Here is a 20958-nt window from a genome sequence, read left to right on the forward strand (position 1 = left end):
CTTCCCAAAGTCTGGTGACCTCCATCAACCTGAATTTCTTTGGTATTACTGCCAAAGTGCCTAATGACCCATAAAAAAAGAAGCCGCACTTAGCTGCAAGGAATGTTTATCTTTTTTAATAAAGAGCAAAACTTGTAAGACTTGTAACCTGTCTTTTTGTGCCAAATGTACATGAAATTATAGAATCATAGAATAGTTAGGGTTGGAAAGGACCTTAAGATCATCAAGTTCCAACCCCCCTGCCATGGGCAGGGACACCTCGCACTAAACCATATCACCCAAGGCCTCGTCCAACCAGGCCTTGAACACTGCCAGGGATGGAGCATTCACAACTTCCCTGTGCAACCTATTCCAGTGCCTCACCACCCCTACAGTAAAGAACTTCTTCCTTATATCCAATCTAAACTTCCCCTGTTTAAGTTTGAACCTGTTATCCCTTGTCCTATCACTGTAGTCCCTAATGAAGATTCCCTCCCCAGCATCCTTATAGGCCCCCTTCAGATACCGGAAGGTATCCAAATTCCAGATAGTTCAATACAAAAATTTCTGGTAAGCCTTTTTTCTTGCTCCCTTGCAGAACATTTTGCTTCATATATTTAACAAACTGGCACTACCAGAGTTTATATTGTTTCCTTGTTCTTACATAGAGAAATGGTTTCAGATGCCCTGAGTTGTAGTCCAGTGCTAGAACCATATGGTTAATTTATCCTGAGACCACTTATAGATGATTTGTTTAAAGGAAGCCTTGACAGTCTGACACAGTGAAAAGTCCATTAGCATGTTCTTCACATTGTCCCTTGTGGCTACTGTGAGTTAATTCATGTCTCAAAGTTAACCACATCCCCCCCCCCCGAAGAATTTTCCGGGCTCATCTCAAATGCCTTTTAAAAAGTCCCATCAAAAGCAGTGCAGATAAAATGACTCTTACAAAACCACTGCCTGCCTTGTCTGTTATTAAACACTTCCCACGTCTGCCTGCCTGGAAACGGCTACAAAAGCTGCAAAGATGAATCAAACACGCAATAGAGTAGCATTGCTCAGCTAGCAGGACACTGCGACGGCTCTGACCTCTGAATGACTTGCTAACCCTGCATCCAGTGGAAGCTCAAAACAATGAGTGTCTGTCCAGCTACACCCAGATTTGTTTCCTGCTGTCGTACTTCAAGGAAGTCCGCTCTCTGTGGGAAGGTAGCTTGTGAAATGTTCTACAGTGGCCAAACAGTAGTGACTGAAAACAGGGTAAACTTGTGAGAGTTAATGCCTATCCTCTTAGTGTATGTGTCATACACACAAAACTGTGTGAAATGAAATAGTCACTAAACATAGCCCAGAGACGTTGGAATGAGGCAGTTCAGTATAGTTTAGATTTGTATGCACCTAGCCTACCATGCTTGGAGAAAGAAGCAAGTGGTTTGATAACCTTCTTGCCCCTGTGGGAGTGAATTATAAACCCAAATTCCTGTGGTGTGTAACTTTCCAAACAAAAAAAATTCACAAGCATCATCTTGGCAAAGGTAGAACTACTTTTCCATGACTACATTTCAAGTTTCTTAAAGAGTCCTCTAGGCTGGTAGATGTGAGGCTTTTTGACATAGAAATTTTCTTGAATAGTTTATCGGTTCATATATAGTACAGAAATTGTCACAGATAAGAGATTGAGATCACTGGAAGGGGGGGGGTTTCATTTTCCCATGTCTTGGAACAAAGCTTTTCACTTGCATATGTGGTGATGTTTATGTAGCAGGCAACAAGTTCAACCTTGGTTACTTCAGTAAAATAATGTTTTTACCAGTGAAGTACTCAAGACTTGGTTCACATTTATAGATATACTAATAATGATTAGCTTTTTAAAACAGTGAATTTGTATATTAAAGGCACTGGTAAAGTTCTTAAAATAAGCTGCTACGGTTAGGTTCTCAAAGCACAGAAGTTGATGGAGTGCAGCAATGCAGGAGTTCCTCTGTTTCAAGTAGCTGCTTCTACAACTGTGCTCATTGTATTCAATTAAAAACTGCATTGTTTGCTATTCTAGAATATAATTTTTTAGTTGTGGAATCATATATTTAGTGGTGGAAAAGGAGAGATAGGTTTTGCTGCTTTGAGATAACACAAACAAAAATGACTGCATCAGGTTGTGTTCATGTTGTGAAGCTGGGAATTGATTAGGTATACTTGGTGGTATGGAAATAGTATTTCTGTAATAGAAAAAGATTGAACCACCATAGGAAATTTGCATGGATTTGATAATCATCCTATGTACAATGTGTTTTGTTCTTGTATACAATACTAAAAACATAATTGCTTTCTGATAGTAATTGATAGTCACAGCATTTTTGACACAGGTCAGTTGAATTTGATAATGAGGTCATACTTTGGAGACTCCTGCGTAAAAATGAATATAGAACTTATATTCAATCACTGAGCATTCCCTGTATATGAGAATTTGAGACAAATGCTGGTCCCTTGTTGCAAGTGTATTTATCACAAACCACAATTTTAAATTATCTGAAATTACAAAACCCTAGCATTTATTTTTGCTTTGTGGTGCTTCTATAAGCAAGTCCTCATATGACAGCTTTCAGAATATCAGATGTACATCCTATATCTGCTCTCTAGAGGCAGAAAGGCAGAACTTTCTGTTGCCTTCCCTTTGCTGTATGATAATACAATATATATTGTTCTCCATTAATGTTGGCAGGCCATTACAAACTGTGATCTACTGAAGACATTAAGTGTAGCCATGTAGTGCAGTGGATACTCATGGGTGACTTATTAATGTGTAGGAGTAGTTTGTATTTCTGTTGTATCTTAAGGCTTAAATTAGAAAAACAAGTAAGCCTGCATTATGTTTGGTGTCATAAGTGATAAAAGAAATTCTGTAGCATGAAATGTCTATGCACACAGGGCTTTTTTGTCTGAAACACTTTTTTAATACATGTACAGTGATAAAGAGGTTGGATCCTAGAGTAAAGGGGCACTGCTGACCTCAGTTGAATTGCACTGGTTTATAACAGCTGAGGGAATAGCAAGAAGTATTTGCATTCTTCACTGTTTCTAACACTAGAAAACAGAGAAAAGTGCTGTAACTAGAGAAGAAACAAAAAAATGTATAGGACTGTTCAAGAAAATATTCATTTTTGTTTGGGTCAGGACTCTCTTATTGCTAATATCTAAATAGGCATTTATTAACTCCAGTAATTCACTTTTTGCTCTCTAATTGTTTTAAGCATTGATTATATACCATTTAAATAAGGCTGATCCACTACTTTTGCACAAAACTTTTGAGGTCATCGCATTTAAGCACAGTTTCCTTACTTTGTAGTAGAAAAGTAAAGGACTTGGTGCTGCATGCCTACACTAACTGCAGTGTTTCTCCTTGGAGAGATCTAGCATTCAGCATTTAGTTCTATGTGCTTATGGAAATGAAGAGGGTTTATGCATGCATGGGCAGCTTTTGTCCAAGTGCAGTGTTTAGAAGAGGTTTGCCTGATGCCTGCTAGAAATGGGGTGCATAATAGTGGCCTTCTACAGCCACTTAATTGTAATGGAGAATGACTGAGGTATGTATGTGTGTCTTGCTCATTCATCTGGTATCAGTACTTCTAACGTCTACTGAACTGAATCAAATAATGCAGTCTTTAAAGATGCTGGATGGATCAGAAGAATGATTTGTATTTGCCAACCAGCAGTGAGGCCATGAAAGATGACAGGATATTCAGTATAAAACAGGAATGCCAAGGGCACAAGGGAGTAGATAATCATTCTTGAAACCTACAGTTCTGGTTCACTTAGCATTCAGAAGCATTTGCTATTTCAGAGTTTGTGTGCTTCATAAAAATTCAGTGGTTTTTGGATGCAATGGCCTTGGTTAATAATTCACTGCTGATCTATTTGTAAGGCCTTACCTTCCTCTCCACTTTTTGATTATACTGTTGTCACTCAGCAGAAGATGGTACAGAGCAGGCATGCACTAGAGCACAGATCCAGCTTATAGCTTTCCTTAGACATCCACAAAGGGCGTAACCACAGCTACCATATCAAGTGATGGAGCGTTCTTGATTGTGACTTTTGTTTGAGAATTGCAGGCTTTCTCACTGGGAGAATCAATAATAAATACAAACATATTGAGCTGGTGCTAAATAAATGCTAGCATATTAGGAAGGGGAAGGATTTGTTTACATAAAAATTCTTTTTACTAAATGTACGTAAAACATGATTTAAAACACGAATTTGTTGTTTCCCTTCCTCCCCCCACTTTTGAATTGATTGACTGACTGGTTCACTTTCTGAAAGCTCAGGGTATTTGGTAAGTTCACTAGAGAGCATTTTATGAAGCAGTCATTCTTGAAGATGCATGCTTATTATCATAGCTTCTAGGTAGTCTTGGTGGTTATTACCTTCATTTACTCATTACATAGGAGAGAACCCTCAGTTTTTTCAGATTCTCTGCTGCATTCTTTCAAGGGCAGTGTGTGTGTTCAGTATGCATGATCCTGAAAGCTGAAGCTTTGTGAGTCAATGCTTTGGTCTATTAAGGGGATCTATCCTGAAGCTCTATTTGATTAGGCTCAAGAGAAGTTTAAAATGAAAAGACAAAGAAGGAGACCATTGAGAAGAACTTGAGAAGTTCACATGACTTCCACAGTCACCCCCTTCCCCCACTCACAGTAGAAGTGTAAAAGTAAATTCATCATCTGTTAGGGCTGCAGTGCAGTAGCTTGCTTCCATCTAAGAATGCTGAAGGATGAAATGGAAAGGCAAACTTTCCCATCCTTTCTATTGCAAGGAAAGTGTAAAACTCCAAATGAGCATCAGTCTATGCAAATCAAGAATGCTGGTTCATTGGATCAATTCTGTCTAATCCCATACTATTTCTGTGACTTTGTCTAGGAGTGAGATTTTTAGGTAGGTGTAAGACAGGGTTGAGGTGATCCTTTCACCAGTATTTGCATTTAACTTCTAATTACCGATAGTTTAGGAGCCTCTTACAGCAGGTTTTGCATCTGGACAGTCAGTTTTAATTGCTCCTAATGGTTTCATTTTTCAAACATGTGCTTTGTTCTAGTTTATGTAAATTTGGAATAAATTATCCCCTGCTCAGTTTTTACCCACTTTTCATAGTTTTATGTATCTGTGGTCCAATTTAGTATATAAAATATTTGTGTATAACACGTAAGTTTGACTATATATTTGGTTGTGCAGTATACTTCTTTGCCAGCATAACAAGTTTTTGAACAACTGCCAAAGATGGAAGCATCATTCTCTTTATCTAATGCATATTCTAATGTCTTTAATAAGATGGAGTAAGTTTTTTAAAATACTGAGGCTTCACACCACAGTAAGACTTTTATGCAGCAGTGTTGTTTGCTTTTACTAATGGATCCAATTTAATGGCAGTTGTTAAAGCAAACTAAGAATTCACCTATTCCCCCTTTTTTCCCTCTTTAGATCAGAGTGAGTGTTGATCTTCAAAATATTCGGTTTTGTGGTAACAGTGGCTGCGATATAAAAATTTCTAGCAAAAATGATTTATTTATTGTACTGTCTTTCATTATAGTGGGTGTGTTGAGAGAGGCAGATACAAATTATTCTCGGAAGCAGTGAGCGCACATGTTTCTTTAGTAAGAAGTAATAAAATAATTACACTGGAAAATAGTGTGACAGACACAAATGAGTTAGAAAATGCATAGAAAACAGACCTCCCTGTCCCAAGGAACTGAGTTAAATTAGGTTTTTTTGCTGTATCAAAAAATACCACATTCAAAATTGTATACCACAGGTGAAAGCACTGTAGGAGGTCTTTAAAAATTAATATTAAAAAAAATCTGAAACAGCTGGTTTCAAAGAGGTGGAAATTATGATAAATAAGAGGTATAGAGCAGAAGTGAGTAGGAGGAAAGTACAAATCTTGTCTTTGCTTAAATGTGGTGTTTGCCTCGTGGTTTCTCATAGGTAACTAATGCTACATTCAGAGATGCTTTAAGACAAGGTACTGTTGCTGTATCAGTACCAAAATGGAGGTGAATCATGGCGCAAAGCTACAGAGCTGGATGGAGTGGCATGGGAAATTGCTACCTTGCTTTACAGCACTTAGTTTGAAATTTCGGGGGCTCCTCCTGACTTCCCAAGCAAATCAAAACTTGAATGTCAGTGTCAAATTTCCGTGAATGGAAAGACCACGTTGAGACAATTTTTTCACATAGTTTGTGGTGTTCTTCTGAGACAATTTACTTAGACTAACCTAAAAATCAAACCTGACACTTTGCAGAAAGGAAAAAAAAAAAAAAAAAAAATGCCAAACCAGGAGCTCTCAACAATTTTGCAACTTCTGCGCAAAATCTTTTTCCAGAATTACTGCTCTTTTTTTTACAATAATTTTTCTATGAAACAACATTTTTCTGCAGAAGACTGGTTTTAGATGATAATTCTGGCTTCATCAGGTTTACAAGAGAGAGACATATAATGCTCATTAGCAAAAATCTCATATGTAAGAAGTGTCCATTCTTTAGCAACAGAGGTAATGTTCACAGGCATACCTTTGAGATGAAAGGACTGAATTTAGGAACTGCTGAACTCATGCCATTGCTGGTACTTGGAGCAAGTGTAGAGAAGAAAAATTATCTGAGATCAGGCATCAGAAATGAGGATAAAATGTCAGAAAAGTGAGACGGACTGGAGTTAGAGGCATTGGTGAAAACCAAGTCAAAAAAAGGGTGTAGCACTGAAAGAAGGGAAGTACAGAATTTCAGAATGAGCGGAGAATAGAAAGAAACTAAGAGTGTAACAGCAATTAGGGAATCATTTCTTTTCTGAAGATCAGCTCATTTTTAAGCATTTGAAAAAGAAATCGGGACATTATTCTGTCTTCGTCAAAAATTAACTTTCGAAAGCAAATGGTTTCCTATATGCTATGTTTTGCTTATGGGTGGACTTTCAGAATTAGTTCAGTTGAGTGGAGGTGCTCTGTTTCCATTTTATTTAAATGTGGGAAAGAACATCTTACTACCTCAAATGTTACTGATCTTCAGATTAAATATTTACATCACCTGGGACCAATCATAAGGTGATGGCTTTGTGGAGATACTAGAAGCTTTTTACATTTTAAAAAATTCCTTTTTTAGGCTTCTGGATTCTTGTATGCGTGTTTAATAAGCAGCACCAGCGACTGCTCTAAGGAATGAAAAAGCAGTTAAGTTTCCAGTTCATTAACTTTATTAATTTGACAGCTTTTCACAGATAGCCATTTCATGACTTCAGGAAACATCAAGGCTAGTTAGCATAATTTCTTTACTGGAGGAAAAAAAAAAAGATGCCTTTTTAAAACTATGTACAGTGTGGTTTTAAACGCTCTTCCCTTTATTTAATAAAGTTCAGGTGAAATGTTAGTAACTTACATTGCTCTGAATTCCTTAGATCCGATTTAACATTGGTCCTTTAAATATTGAGTGATTGGTTTGGTCCTTTAAGAAAGCAAAAGCTTACTTCTCTGTCTGCCATATTCTGTCCTCTTTCATGAGCATATTTATGCATTTTTAAATGTACATAAAGTTTAAAAATGTGTTTTTGAAATGAATGATTGTGAAATAAAAAAGTTCTAAATTATGTTACTGTAACCCCAACTATTAAATAGAAGTATCATAAAAAAGCAGAAACAGAACTTACTGATTAGTTCCACAGTTACCATCTTTCCATGCCTATAGTCCCATGATTTTTAAAATATGTTTAAAAATTTACCAGTCTCCTATAGGACCACCATTTGGAATATAATCACAAATTTACCAATTACCTCTGCAGATCTTGGAATTACTTTTCTGTCTGCAGAAAAATCTGCAAGTAGTAACTAAAGATGCTGTATTCTGTTGTGAGGATTGCTGGGTTGCTGCTGCAACTTGAGAGCTGAGAACCCCAGAAAGCTGCTCTACAAACTGAGAACTGCCAGAACACCCCAAAATTTCTTCATGACAAAGATCTCATGGTTTTCTCATACAGCTAAGCTGAAAGGGGGAGGTGACAGGCTGCTGTTGCAGTATTGAAGCAAACACTGTTATGTCACAGACCAATATAAGGAAGGTCTGAATCCCATTTAAAATTTCAGATTTTCATACAGTTGCGGTGAAAGCAACAGAAAGATAACACTTACCCAGTTGCTATCTCAGTGTCTCTAGTCTGTTGATAGTGAGATTTGTTTACAGTTAAATTTCCATTTTTCAGGCTATTTAAAATAGCTCTTCAGAGAAAAAATCACTGTCACTTGTTATGCCACTTAACAAGCAGTGTATTATTTAAAATCATGGGATGTCATTTACTTGAATGATGCTTTCTTTTTCTGAAAGTTACTAAATTAAATCAGTGTGCCACCATGTTGGTTTGTACACATTCACATGAAATATGTGTGCTAAGGTTGGAGCCTGTCTTCTTGTCACATGAGTGTGGGTTGGCATAGAGTCTGTGTAGCAGAGCAGTTTAATGAGCAAGTAACAGTGGCTTTCAAAATGACACGCTGCAGCACACTGTATGGTAAGTGACTGTAGTTCTAAAACTATAATTGTGTGGGAACTGAAAACATCTGCTAAAGGAATGGCACTTACTGGTGTTGCCAATTTAAAAAAGTAAATAAAAATGCCTAATGCTGTAAAAGCAGCATTAAAATATTGCATACAGCAGATTAAGCTGAGGACATGATTTTAATCATTATTTAAAGTAAACAGAGAGGTAGTTCATGAAGTAAAATACTTCATCCTGATCCATTATGTTACCTATCCTCTATTTGTTACATTGCACTTGATGGGGTTGAATAACTGGTATTACAGCAAGACATGTAACTGATCTACACATTTTTATGAAACAGATACCATCTCACGCTAGCACGGCCATGAATTAGTTGAGTGATGCTCACAGTGCAGAGCTATCAGCCCTGAATAGCACTTGTGGTGGTGTTGGAACTGGGGCTGCTGTAGGTACATTTCAACTAATCTGATAACCTCCAAGTTAGATTTCATCTGGGACCAGTATTAAACCCACTCAGTCAATTAAGGATTCCTGTTGGTGTCAGCAGTCTGGGAGACATACCCTTAGCAAAATTTCACTAGGATAAGAAAGCAAAGTGGTCGATGTATTGTGATACTAGTGAAACAAACCTTGTCTTAAAACTTAAAAATATCCAAGCATTTTGTTTAGAACTGCATTATTAGCCTCTGTAACCTAGCTGGAATGGACTGCCTACTATTAATGAAATAATTTATCATTTCCCATTTTAAGATCCTGTTTCCTGCCAAAAGCCAGAGTTCACGATTCTACAGTGTAATCATTTTGTTCATATTAAAAATTCTGGTCACCTATAGTTTAGCAAGGTTTGGACTTGGTGGGTGGAATACAGTTGTGAACTTTAACACAGCTCTGTTAGGAATGTGACTTTTACCTCCCATTACAAAAACTTTGTGCTAGTAAAGCATCTTTTTCAGGTACTCAGTAGAGATTTGGCAAAAGCAGAATCTGAAAATCCATTCCCGTCACACATGAGCAGAAAATTAGAATTGTATACTTGAATGCTTCCAAGTGCCGGGGGTAATATAGGGAGTGAGTGAAACTATTCATGTAGTTGTTACTGCAATGAATGCTAGAGCAAGCTGAAAATAAGGTGATGGTGTTTGGTATTCTTTCAGACTCACTATAGAACAATCTTTGCAGAGGAAAAGGTTGCCTTGGCTTGAAGACTGAGGGAATAAGAGCAGTAGACTGTGACAAATTGCCTCTGGCAGGGGAAGGGGGAGTTTGGTTTGGAGCATAGTGGCAGGAAAGCTGGTATTTGAGTTAGACAAAGGTAAGACTGGCTAGGAAGGAATGTGGGCTGAGAGCTGAAAGCTTACTGCAGCGTCAGCTGAAGAGGTGGAGGTTTATCTTAGTGACTCTTGAATTTGGGTGTCCCTGTGGTGCCATGTAATGAAACTCCAGTATTTTCCCTTCCTTTCAGAAGGAAACAAGATCTAGAAGGTGACGTAGATTTATCTTAGTGTTGTGAAGGCTGCAGGTATGAGATGCCTGTTAACGTTACCTTTGCTGCTTCAGTTTGTTCCCTCTGTGCAGCTGCAGTTATTTCAATAGGTTTGTATCTGCTTGTTTCTGCAAACCTCTGGCATCATCGAGAGCACAAGCTGGGTCCCATCATGGGATGCGAGAGTAGGTTTGGATAAGGAATGGAGTCAGTAGTAGACTCTTTAGGAGCCTTCTTCTGGTTACTGACACAGTTTGTGTTGGTAGCAGGGGATGAAGTAGGAGATTGAATACTCGTCCTGATTTATGCCCCTGCCCCTTTGTTCCTGTGGTCGTGGGTGTTGTGCATCACTGGGGAAGAATATGGAAAGCTCCTGCCTGTGCCTGGCTAGCAGGCAGCTTGTATGACAATGCATAGCCATGCTTGACAGTGCTGTACAGGTGCCCAGCCACTTCTCAGGTGATTCCTGACTCTCTTCCTTGTTGGCTGCATGGCTGGCACAATCCTCTGATATGTGAAAGTGGTAAGCATGTCTGCCCACAGTTGCAATAGAGGGGGGAGTTTGATTAGCACTGTTAATGGTCAAAGTATTCTGACCATTTGGACCCAAAGTTACTGAAATAATCAAATACGTTTCAAGACTACATGCTGGATAATGGTCAAACATGGCATAGCTCCTTACAGGAAGGACATCTTTCTTCCTTTACACAAGCAAATTAATTGGGGGGCGAGGGGAGGGGAAAAGCAGGAGGTTAGGAGGAGAGAAGGGGAGAAAGCAACCGACTTTTTTCTGTTATGCCATTAAAACTCTTTATAGTTTATTAAGATTTACATGTGTGCATAGATTGCAGGTGAAAATACAGGCATATGGGTATATCTGTACATGTACAGGCACCTCCCGCATGTGTTATCCCTGAAGCCTTTTCTCACTAAGCAATATTGAAGGTTAAGCTGGGTTCAAATAAAAAGACTTAGAAGTATTCCTTAGAGACAGGTCTCTTAATTTTGCAGAATGTGTGTGGTCAATGCAGTTATGTCCTCTTTGAGCTGAATGTTCCATTTAAATGTTCTTGAGGTTATTACGAATATAGGATATGTCTCATAGAGTTACCTGTTATTCACCTTTTGTTATTATAGAGCCAGAACAGGCAAGAGGAAGTCTTCTGTTGATAAAGGGTGATCTTATCTCTGACCTTCACTGTCTGGAATGTTGAACCAATGCATTGAGAGATTTCTTTCTCATTTAAGAGCAGGAAGTATAACAAGAGTGTCACATGGTAACACATTATCCCCAAAATGGAGAATCAGATATTGTAGTAGTATGTTCAGATAGGTGCATATAAAAGCATGAACAGAGCAAGGGGTAATGAAACAGCATGATTAGTGATTAATATATTTAGCCACATGATTTAGTATTTTATCCAATCAGTAAGAATATATTATCTGTAATTCCTGGAGTGGAGAAAACTGAGAGAGGGGAAATCAATCCTCTAATTATTAAAGTTAAATCTGATAATTATAAATTTGTCTCTTACAGAAATGAATTTTAGTTGCAGGGAGAAAATACAATCTTTATAGATTCTAATAGATAAAAGTCATATGGTTCTATGGGTAACAATTTCTTGAGTAGAAACCATAACACTGTATAGGTAGTGGTTAGATGAATTCTTATCTAAAGAACTGTAATAGCAGTAATCTTGGGAAATGCCTAGTTTTAAAAATTGTTTCTAACAAAGTTTTATTTCAGTAATGCTGGCACAGAATTATGGTTGCAGAATTTTGCAGTGATTTTTATTATCAATTCACTGTCTTCTGTTAGCAGCTGGTAGCTCTTAGAAGCTGCTCTTTATCCAGTTATCAAAATGATGAGGATCTATCGCTAATGAAACTTCAGATATTTCCTTTGTTAGTTGATAAACAGGGTTTTAAAAAAAAACAAACCAGAAAAACAAAACAAACCTTTCTGTAATTTACTGGGTTTCTTTGTTATTTTCTTGACCACCACTGCAAGTATCTGGAATCGTATTATCTGGTTAAATAGTCACTTGGGTGGCTGATCTTTTGACATCTCCTCACTTAACATTATTTGCTATACTGTTTTTTACTGTGCCTTTTTATATATGCTATCACAGTACATAAGGACCTCTAATCAAGGATCAACATCCCATTACTATAACACATACAGAGACAGAGGTAAGTTAGTCTCCTTTCCCACAAATTTGCAATCTAATGAGAAAAAGGAACAGATGAAAGCAACAACTGAAATACAGTGAATCAATATTTATTGGTATTAGTACAAAGTAGTCTCCAGCCATTGAGGAAGCGCTAGTTCTTTCCAGAAACTGATGTATCTGTGGAAACAGTTGAGTGGAGTCAGTCCCTCTCCAGAAGTGATGAAAGAAGGTAAGAGAAAGCTGAACTCACAAAGATGAAATTACCTGTCAAAAATCAGTGGCAGAGCCAGGTGTAGAAACCACATGTTAATGCCCTATTATAGAGGATAATCTGCTAATACCATATGGCATCTGGCCTAAAGAAGCCTTGAAGCATGTAAGACTGCATGAAAAAATAATTCAGTTCTGTCCTTGAAATTTCAGGTCACAAAAAAGTTAAAATGACAAGGAAATGGTTAGAATTTACGACAATGAGCAAGTCCAATGCTGTTTCTTCTAGGTACACATACAGATTTGATGGGCATGTGAAGCCATTAAAATGGCTGTACGTTTAATAGGTTTAATAGTGCACCCATTTCATGAAACCCCCTCCACCAACAGATCTTAACTTGGAGCAGATGGGAGCATAAACATCCTTTGGTTTCTTGTTCTTTTTGCTTAGTGTGTCACTGGACAATTGTGAGAAGATGAGACCTATTCCCATGAGTGATTTTCAGCAACAAGAGCCAGGGGCCTGGTAGTCTGTTGCACTGTAGGGACAGACTCCATTTCCTTTCCAAAGCCTGATTTATTTATTTTTTTTCCCAAGGTCCTTGAGTTTTCCAGGTTACGTTAGTAACTCCTCCTTCATGATAAGAAACAATATTAGAACAGTCTCTTTTTGGAATTAAAATTGCCAGATAACTGTCTCTCAATAATAGAAATCTCTGCAATATATATTAATAAAATGCATTGGCAATTTTAATACAATGTCAAGGTGCAGATGCTTGAACAGCATCTGGAAAAGATCTGTTATAACTTTTTTCACATTTTCAAGTGTGTTTCAAGTGACTTTGTAGATTCACATTTGCCAGAGAGTCAGTTGTCAGCCCCCTTAGCTGTCAGGCAGTATCATTTAGGTTTCTTGTGTGCTTGCTTGCTCTTTCCAGCTGTTTCTGTCAAATGCTGTTTCTTTTTTTTTCAATTTAAAAATTATTTTCTTCCCACATTTCTGTGAAGACAGGTGGTTTGTGTGCTTTTTATCCCAATTGTTCCTATAGCACTCTGCTTAAGCTTTGTGAGTTTTAATGTTAACGCTATTTCTGATTTGCTCTAGGATCATTAAAAGTTGAGCTTGGTATCAGAAATCTTAAATGTACTGGTGGACAATTAAGAATTAAAAGGGAGAAGGGAAGCATCCAGTCTTTAAAAATTAACCAAAGCTCTTGAACTTTTGAAATTCAGTTAGCAGGCACAGATAGCTAGTATTAACAGTTCTTAGTCATATGATTTTAACTGTACTACAAATTATAACGGTTAGTAGTTCTTTGTTTATATTAGGAAGAATTGTAGCTTTTTTATTGTATTTAGCATTGTGGTATGTTGGACTTCATTAGATATGAACTCAGCTGACAGTACAGTGCGGGTACTAGTGTTGTAAACAGAAGTTGCATTATTTTGATGTGTATTATATGGAGAAGGAGAGCAAAGATATTTGAAATGGGAATTTGTCACTGTACCCCTTGGGAAAGGGCAAAATACAGTATCAGCAAAACATGCAAATACAAGCTTGCAAAGCTGGTTATTCTCTTTTTCATGTGTTTTACATAAGGAGTTTTCCTTTAGTATGAAAACGCATAGTATGGCTGCTGCTAAATATCCTTTCCTGTAAACAGTTAAGTCTCTAACGGAGCTATATTTATGCAAAGCAATGCTAAGAATCTTCAGAAATGGCAAAATGTGTTAAGAGTTAATGACATAAATAGCGTGGTACAAGACATGGCAGGGGGAGGGGAGGAAGAGGAGGAGGAGATAGAATTTTATAGCATTTGGCTTGCTTTAAAGCCTCCAAATTCCAAGTCATTTAGTTATCAAAACCTTAATATTAACAGAAGGTGAAAAAGCTTACTTGTTCAAGACAGCTGTGAGTCTTGATGAGTCTTACTGGCTTTTAAGTAGAGTGCTGCATAACTGTTAGTTGATCTTCCTGTCGGTAAAGTCTCATAGATGTCAGTATAAAGATTGAAAGGCTACAGTTAGTTCCTTGAGTAGCAGAACTGAAGAAACATTAATTCTGTTCAGGTCAACAGTGAATGAATCTGCTTTAGCTTTTTCTTCACAACTATGTTTCTTAACCTCAGCTGAAATCTTCAGATCATTCTCCATTTTATTGCTCTTTGGGTCATGTCATTGTGGGTTCACAGAGTAGCTCTGCATACCCACCAACAAAGATGAACTGAAAAATAGGCTTGAGAAAGGTGCCTGATATTCTTTCTCTGCTGAGAGGCACCTGGTCTTCAGGGCCAGAGTAGAGCTGATCTGAGGTCAAGCCCCTCTGTGGATGTCAGGCTTCAATGCCTACTCTTTTGCCGTAGAAAGTCACTCATACTTGGTAGTGTTGACACACTTTTTGGAACTGAATCACACCAAGGCTGCTCTGTGAGTTCAAATTATGTTAGTCATCAGAGAATCTGTGCAGAGCTTGACATGAATGCTTTCCTAATGGAAAAAGCTTGGGTTCAAGTCTGCATCTGTTCAGACTGCAGAAGTCTTTTGGTTATTTTGTTTATTGCCTGGTGTCTGACAAGGCAAATTAAACTGGGGGGGGAGAGAGTTTTGTAACTAGGATCATAAGGCATGTGCATTTATCCACACACAACTCCTAACCCTTCCTGTGTGAATTCACTTATACCTAATAATGGTAAGGTATATTGCTCATTTGGCTTTCGTAAGGTCTAGGAATTCATCGCAGAATTTGTAAACTTTAGATGTTATTGAGACCTCTGCATCTATGTCAAACTAAGGCAAAATTGACCCAAAGTTTTAAGTACTTAGTAGGGGTACTGGAAGTTGCCCTGTGTGATCCCATCAAATTTTCATCTTAGAAAATAATAAGGATTAAAATATTCCAGTAGATATCCTCTTAGTTAATCTTTTAAGTTATAAGTATTCTTTTTATCTTTCTGAGCATGTTACAAAAAGTTCAAGAATAAATTAAGGAGTCTTATATCACTTCACACATTACTCTGACTCTGTTAGCTAGATGTAACATTACGTAACTGTAGTTAAGGGAAGCATGATTTTATATTTAAGACAAAACCAATGGAAGGAAACAGCAAAGGATTTTTCTTTCATGAATGAACACTATTCCCACTGATTCTAATGGGAGTGTTACTGACTCACGAAAAAAATACCTACTGGAAGGAACTCTATTTAGGTGATTTATGCGTTTTTAGTCTCAAATCGGTACGTATTACATACCCAGTAGAAAGGATCAGGAGTGCATTGCTGGTCATACACCTAAGTTTAACCAGAGCACTTGATAAGGACTCCAGACCTTAATGACTGCCATGAATAGAAATTACCTTATAATTTTCAACTTACATTCAAGATAAATGACATAGTTAATAGTAGCTCATGTGCCAACATTGTTCCTTTGCTTCCTCCAGTTATGTGCAGTCCCTTGATGTGTTTTCAGAGAAATATCAGCTACAGCCTCCTCTAATGGATTTTCCTGTACCTGATGCTCTTTGAACTCTTGCTGAAGGGAACTAGAACCGCTTGTGATATTTCAAGACAAGATCTTAGCAGTGCCTTGAACAACAATGTTAGTATTGTATTTTCTAGGGGAAATAGGCTTAAGTCAGATATCTACCTAAGTTTGTAATACTGGAGGCAGCTGGAATATCTTTGAGTTTCTATTCCTAACTGCATCTTGACAAACACGGCAAATGTCATAAATCCAACTTCCATGTTTGTTTTGCTTTCTACACTGCTCAGAAATCACTTGTTTTCCACTAGGATATCACTACAGTCAAAATTTCTTGACAGCTGTAACAGGGTAATTACCCATCCCCTTCCTCCCTCTGAAAGAATCCCTGCAAACATAGATATGCTTACCTTCTCTTAGTCAGTTAAACCAACTCTTTGCAGCCCAGACATGTCTCCTAGTATCTTGTGTCTCCCCAGAGGATCCAGTAAACAGAGCTTTTGTATGTACAGATTGACCTGATCATGCATGCACTTACTGCTGCTGACTGCAGTTGTGTCCTATCTATTGCATTCCAGTAGCAGTTTATGACCATGTACAAATTATTCAGACATCCCATTTGTTTAATGACCTTATCAGTTCATTTGTAGATAATGTGCATAAGTAACGTGTGCATGATGACACATGAGGATGTCTTCAAAATCCTGTAAACAAAATGTAAAAGTTAAAATTATGGAAACTATGATGGCACTTGTCTGCCTGTGGTTTGTTGTCTATCTGAAAACAAGTTAATTTGAACTGGAGTATTCAACTCTTTATAGGGTGAGGCAGTATGATCTGGGGCAAACAGTATTTATGCTTATGCTTAACATTAGGCATACAAATAGGTCTGTGGGACCTACATAAGGCATATGCTTACGCATATGCTCAGCATATGCTTTGCTGGGTTGGATCTTAGTACAGGCTCCCTACCATTTTATTGTCTGTTGTTGTATGTTAATGATACTGAAATGTGGTAGAACCTTCTTCAGTACCTTATCAAATTTTTATTACGTACCATCAACCTATGTTCCATCAAATGTTTGGGAGGTTTTTCATCTCAGCAGCAAATTTGCATATACACTTCCCTTCTGCTTAGGGGCTCAGCACGAGAGACCTCTGCTCCCGGGGAAGCTTTGTGACAGTGGTTTCTTCATGTAAGTTGCTGTTGCTGCATTTTGTGGTCTGTCAAGCTCTCATTGCTATAATTATCCTGCTACAACTAAACATTTGAAACAATTTGTTTTAAAAACTGAGAGAAATCAAATAGTCAGCTTCAGTATTTTCCAGAACTAGTGCTTCATACTTCTTCCCCTCCCATCACTCCCTTCCTTCACTGGATGTGTGAGTTGGCGTATAAAGTATATTGGCCTGTTGCAGAGATGAGGACAGGAATGCTCTCCAGACTCTTAATGATTTGGATTGAAAGAATTTACTACCACATGCAAATTAGGATATAGAATCCTGCCTGGTAATAAATACGGGTTTGTAGATCACCTACAATGTCTAAACTGACTGAATAAACAGACATTGCAGTAAAGTCACGGACTGATTTGGCTCCTTAATTTTGCAGATATTTTCTCAAGTAGATTGCTCTCTCTAGCTCAAACTGTGAAACTGGCAAGCAACATTAATGCAAGTCTGACACTCCTTCTCACACAAATCTGGAAAGCTTCTGTCCTCTCCAAATATCTGGGCAGTGCTGTCTACCTAGGAGAATGAAAATCTACCATTTTCCAGCCAGATCACACACATACCTATCCTGCTGGTGATCCATCTGCACTCTATATTGTGAGCCAGTTGCTCTTCTCACCAAAGATACTTGAGGTAAAATTCATTATGGAGGATGCTAACTATAAAGAGCATATACTAGAATTAACTTTAATATAATTACTACACAAGAAAATTGCATTTTAAACCTGTTTTTAATAATATCTTTTGTGAAATGGCAAGAAGTAAATAATAGGTAACTTCAAATCTGTCTAAAAAGGTCATTAGTCCATTAACACTGTCTGGTTGTTCTCTGCCAGCTTTTAAAAGTTGTCTGGAATACCTTGGGGAAAAATAGTTCAAGTCCATCAAACTCACAGTTTACTCTTCAGTACTCAGCACCAGGGATGCCTGTAAAGAGAAAAACGTCCTTTACCTCCCAGTTCTTTACTGAACTTTACATGGCAAGAATATTTCAACTTTTGATGTTCTCTGTCCTTAGGTAGTTATGGATTATGGCTAATAATTAGCTGAATTATTTGAAGTGCAAGCAGGTAATAGCATGCATTACTACTCATTTAGGCTTTGATTTGCAAAACGCTTGTATTTATTTAGTTGATGTTTGGTTGGATGTTCGAGCTCCTACCTTAGAGCTGTAGGTTCTCGAACATCTGATCAGTAATGGAATTAAGCCTCTAACAGTAAAGACACGCATCTTGTACTCATGAATAAACTGAGGGCGGGGAAACCTCTTATGACTTCTCACTAAACCTTTTTATAGCTGCATATAAATATTGAACAGAAGGGGTGACAGAGCGGCTCCTTGCAGCACCCCACACTTCAGAACTTACCAGAAACAGAAGAAGCAATCACAACTATCTATCAGGGTCTCTTGGAGAAAATAAAGTAGGTGTCAGTGAGATTCCCACAAGTCTTTTCTGTAGCCTCTCTCAATGCAAAATGTTGCTGACCTGAGGTAATCTTGTAGTGTTATCAAAAAATATAGGGAGTTATCAAGAAGTAACCCAGCAATACATATTAGGTATTTACTGACATTGTAGCAATAGAACTGCAACTGTATTCACCCTGACAGAGCATTTTTGTGCATTGGCACAGTCATTCATTTCTTACTGCGTTACCTCTGCCAGATGAAGCCAACTATAGGAGAATGCCATGAAGATTAATCCTGGAGCTCCCTCTGCAAAAGTTAGGCATGCTACTGGGGTTAAAATTAGGGCTCTTTTACCTCAGCATCTAAGACCAGTCATGAACTTAGTAGAAAACCTGCCTGATCTAGGTGACTGAGCAGCAGTCTCTGCTTTTGCAAACATGCGTTCTGGTAGTGCCTTGTGTCTGCACAATAGTTACGGGCATTCCTTCTTTCACAGCATTAGCCAAGAGCTGAGTATTTTAGCTGATCATTGGTCATCCTTTTTGGTAGTGAAGAATGTCTGATACTTCCAGTGTATTGATCTTGCCTGTCATATATTAAAGCTACTTACAAGCCCATTCACAAAGAACAGTTTTTGGGAGACAGTGAAGTTGAAACAAAAGTACAAAGCAAAAAGAAGCCCTTTGCTCCCCTCTCCTTTCCACCACTATCTTGAAATAAGGATCTTAGAGACTGATTGAAGCAATGTTGAGCAAAATGTTTTCAGGCATATGGCTGTTAAAGTTCATTGCATTTGTTTGGGGAGACTACAGTCAGTATCATTAAGTATTTCAATGCTACTTTAGCTCCTTAGAAGCAGAGAATTTCAAATAATTTTAGTGTTAAATGCAGGGCCTATTGTTTGCGTGGGTGTGATTTGTATTGCCTTATTCACATGCATTCTTTGCAGGTATGCAAGACTAATTTGTCCTTCAGCAAAATGAGATTAACGTGGAAATGTTAGCGATCTGTGTGCAATCCCTCGCTAAGTGTCAGGAGTTGAGCTGAAGCTGTCCGGATAGAACCTTTAGGAGGGGAAAGCTGCAGTGCTGAAACTGAGTGTTGTCTGTTAAAACTTGAGTAAGAGTTAAGTATGCCTTGTGTAAATATATCAGAGCCACCTGCTAGAAATCATTTTGGTTCTGCAGTGTTCCAAGAGTTCTGTATTTGTTGGGTCTGAAAATAAATATCGTGTTGCATTTTGTAGCCTGTGTGTGGTACCATCAGTGATTCACTTCCAAGCTAAAAGAAAGCTTGAAAATTGTGTCGTCTCTAGCAGTCTGAAAACACCGTGGGAATCTGAGGCTTTAAGAATATTCTGTAGCTGCTATAGAAACCAAAAATTTGAGTCAAAGACAATTTATTAAAAAAAATAGAATTTTCCTTAATTTTTAAAAGTTCTTTTAGAAATTCTCTCAGAAATTCCAATTCAAAGTTCTCAAGAAGTGTAACTTGCAATTTTTTTTGTCACAATGACTGAAAATAGCAGCAGATCTCAGTTTCTGGAAAACAGTAAGCTTTTCAAGCAGTGGAGAATCTGTGAGAGAATATGGCAATATATATGTTACCTCAAGGGTACATTTAATTTGGAGTTCCTGTTGAATTGAGCTGAAACTCTGTTTTGTTATTTTGTGTACTTATATAACTTAGTATCTTGAGTCTCCCGTTATAAAAAGGGTCCTTCCAACATAATCGGGCAGCTTATAGTTTTATTTTTTGAAGCTGCATTACATTAAAAATTCTGATTTTCCCTTTATTTTATCCTGAATTTGATGTGGGAATGGTGCGGGGGGAGAATGACTTGTTTTAGCTCTCAGTATTTTGGCCTTCAGTGTGTCTGTCTACTCCGTAAATTATAGTGGGCAGCATATATGTAACAATACAGCTGAGACTGGCCAGTATATGCAGAATGCCATTGGAAAGCTTTCCTGAATTTATCTTTTTATCCCCAAAAGAGCCTAAAGAGAAGAGGTATTAAAGCTCCTGTTCCTAAAATAAAGCTGTGACTTAAACTGGCAGTAGTTGGAAAATAGTGTCTTGTTTGTCTTGCGGCATACCATCAGTAAGTGAAAGTCCCCTGATAACGTAGAATATCATGCTTTCCCTACAGTTGCAGTTTGGTTTTAGGGGGTTTACTTTTTGTTTGTTCATAAGTACTGTGTAGAGCTGGGATCTCTAAATAAAAAGATTCAAGCTTTGCATGTATTTTACGCTAATTTGGTGCAGATTATTTGCCTTTAAAAAGTGCATTGATGTGTAGTGACTTGATTCCCTACCTGTTGACTCCATTGGGAGTTCTGAAATGGATACCTGAGGATGCCAAGACACATGCCCTGTGTCTTGTGTGATAGTGATACAGTGAGCAGCATCAAATGTCAGTGTTGTTTTTAGAGACACATAAAGTCACTGGATGAAAACAGGCACA

The 20958-nt window shown here is 37.8% G+C and overlaps 1 protein-coding gene across 8 annotated transcripts in view; it reads left to right on the forward strand.

Moving 5' to 3' along the window:
* Positions 1-20958, forward strand: part of SORBS2 (sorbin and SH3 domain containing 2) — a 128062-nt gene that overhangs the window by 29976 nt on the left and 77128 nt on the right. The gene's annotated exons all lie outside the window — the stretch shown is intronic.

Source organism: Neopsephotus bourkii, unplaced genomic scaffold (assembly GCF_033783945.1).
Source record: "Neopsephotus bourkii isolate Nb327-2 ecotype Australia unplaced genomic scaffold, CSIRO-AGI_Nbou_v1 NB_168, whole genome shotgun sequence".
NCBI lineage: Eukaryota > Metazoa > Chordata > Aves > Psittaciformes > Psittacidae > Neopsephotus > Neopsephotus bourkii.